Source organism: Ursus maritimus, unplaced genomic scaffold (assembly GCF_017311325.1).
Source record: "Ursus maritimus isolate PB19 unplaced genomic scaffold, ASM1731132v1 scaffold_10, whole genome shotgun sequence".
Lineage (NCBI taxonomy): Eukaryota > Metazoa > Chordata > Mammalia > Carnivora > Ursidae > Ursus > Ursus maritimus.
This window is the reverse complement of record NW_024423344.1, coordinates 32,752,712-32,755,767: the sequence shown is the minus strand read 5'-3', so window position 1 is coordinate 32,755,767 and position 3,056 is coordinate 32,752,712.

Below are 3,056 nucleotides of genomic sequence, written 5' to 3'. Positions count from 1 at the left end.
AAAAAAAAAAAAAAAAAAAAAAAAAAGTCATACATTGTATCTCCTAGAAAGCACATGTAGAAATTCTAAAATTTGCAAGAAGAAATTTTATTGAGAACACCTTAACAAAGGAAGATTGAACAGAGGGAGAATCTAAACTCCAATGAAGTTGCAACAGAGGAGTCAGCTGATCCTATAAGGAGTTCTGGAGCTGTCATGGCTTTTCATAATTTTTCCATATCAAGCAAAGGATGCAGGCCTCTGTGGTTCTGCATTCATTTGATGGAATCTGACCAAATGAAGGACATACTTTTGGATGAGGCAGGGTTTTGTTTTGTTTTTTCTTCCTGCTGAAGATAATTCCTAGAGACTCATCTGTGAACCACCAGAAACCAACACTTCCAGCCGCTACAAGAATCTGTTTCTCATTCCTGAAAGCATGTACTATAGCATCCACTCCTGTGTTGACCAAACTGAACTTGATCTCATAGGAGTTTCTGAAATTTACAGAAATGAATTTCATAAATATCTACCTGGGAAACAAGAGGAGAAAGAATTCATTCCTGGAACTTGATCCCCATCTTTCAAGGATAGGTCTATGTGCATTTACCCCCGCAATTATAAGTTCATGCTCATTTATAGCATTCTCAGTTTCCTTCAGGTATGTCATAATGTTATTAAAGAAAGCTCAGATGAAAGCTTTATGGTGTTATAATTTTTTGGTACAGACCAAAGGTGAGGCATTATAAATTAAACAGATATAAGTTTTGGGAAAAGACCCACGCAGAATCGGGTACTAGTACACTAGTTGAAGTTGTAGAACTGAGATGATTCACAGTTATTGCAAAGTTTTATCTGATACACAAGTTAAATTAAAAAAGGAGTGACTAATAATTTATTCCATTTGATTAATACAATTGGTTGACAGTATCAGTAAAGGTATATTTCTGAAGACTTTGTTAATGTTGGAAGTAGTGCAAAAAATAATATCACCACCCTCAGGGCAACCAGCCTACAAAACAGGCATCAATGATCTTCACCTTCTGTTACACCCTTGTATAGTATCATCTCACGCTGAGTAGGATAGATATAACCCATAGGAATTGCAGAAAAGATGGTGTGTGACTTCCAACGCTAGATCATAAAAGGCATTGCACCATGAATCATTTGCTTTGGGAGAAGCAAAATGACACTCAAGCAACAATACAAAGTCCACATGGCAAGGAGAGACCTCCTGCCAACAGACACGTGACTATGCCAAATTGGAAGTGCATTCTCTTCCTTAGTTACGTCTCCAGATGACTTCAGCCAATCTAATTGGAGACAGTGAATCGAACCATCAAACCGCTTAGCTAGGATGCTCTGAAGGTTTTCAACCACAGAAACTCTGAGATAATAAATGTTAAGTGTTTTAAGTGTTATTTTTGGAGTATTTGTTACATAGCAGTATGTAATACAGCTATTAAATAACAAATATTCTGCCTTATTCGCAAAATGCACCAACATTTATGTAATGGTGAATCTTGGCTGATGCCAAGTTCAGGCTTTCAACTCCTAGCCTACCTGACTCTCTGGGATGTCTTGAAACACTGAAACTGGTGTCCTGACTTTTCTAACTTAAGGAGAATGTAAGCACCATTTGGGGTAAAGCTTAAATCCTGACAAACTGAGTGTAGAGTGTGGGGCAAAGGCACTCAAAGAGGGGAAAAAATACCATGAATGATTGAGGAGTTCTACCCCATTATAACCCACATCTAAGTTCCAGTAAGGGGTAGTGGCTCCCCGATGCCAGGAGGAGTTCCTTTGATCTTCCATGGCAAAACTACACATGTTTTCCTATTGTGATGGTGTCTCCTTCTGAAAATGCTAAACATTATTTAAGAAGAGGTCTTCTCCTTTGGAAGGGATCATTGACCATGGGAATCAATCACTGCGAACAATCTGAAATCTCCTTATGGCTTCAAGAGAGGCTGCACAGTAACAGAACATTTTATTGGCATCTTGTGAGGAGTCCAGGAAATGTGATGGCAACAGAATCACAGCATCTGAATTACTTTGGTAGGTAGGACAGCAAAAAACTACCAAATGTGTAATTAAATAGTAATGTCCCAGAATACAAAGTGCATAAGAATGGTCTATTTGTTTTAAAGTCTCTTATAGGTCTACATCACCCAAAATACAGTGGATGTCTCATAAGTATTTATTGAAGAGAGGGAGGAATGAATGAATGAATGAGTGTTTCTAAGGTCAGTGGAGGCTAAGGATAGATAGTCTCACCACAGAAGTGGGATTCAATAGAATCTTCATAGATATCAAAAGCTTTTAACAGGGTAACTTTGAATTAGTTGAGGAAGAGTGGGATTATAAAGTCAGAGATAGCTTAACTCAAATGTCAGATACTACAACTACTCCTACTGGAAACCTTTACAGAGGTAGGAAAAATATGAATAAGAGTGCCCCAACTAATTTGTTACATGGGGGATATTAATTTAAATAACCTATATACAAACCACACAAGTTTTTTCTCCTGGAAAACTCAGACAAATGAGGTCAAGACAATATTATAGTTAAACATAATAATTCATATTCATATGAGATTATAAACCTAAGAGAAGGCAATTTTATTTTGTACTACAAATGGCTACTTAAAAGGTATTTATTGTAAGCACCTGATGACAAATATTTTAATGCTTTTCCATGGACATATATATAATACTTAACTGATAGAAAACATTGCTAGAAGGAATTTTAGTAGAAGTGTTAGAATTAGGAGTAATATGAGTGAATGTAATATTACATTTATATAACACTATTTCTTAGTGTTCTGTGTAAACATACATTATTCTAAATTTTAAATATGCTTATATAAGAAAACATGTTTAATATGTTAAGTAAGATTCACATGTATTTTCACACCTCATTATGAGCTCTGGTATACAATTTAGAGGCTAGTACTATTATTCTAATTTTGCAGAACACAAAATTGAAAAAAAATTATTTTCTCAGACATAAAATTGTAAGAAAGATAGGATGCAAACCCCAAATCTTATTTTGGCAATATGTATTCTCTCCACAAC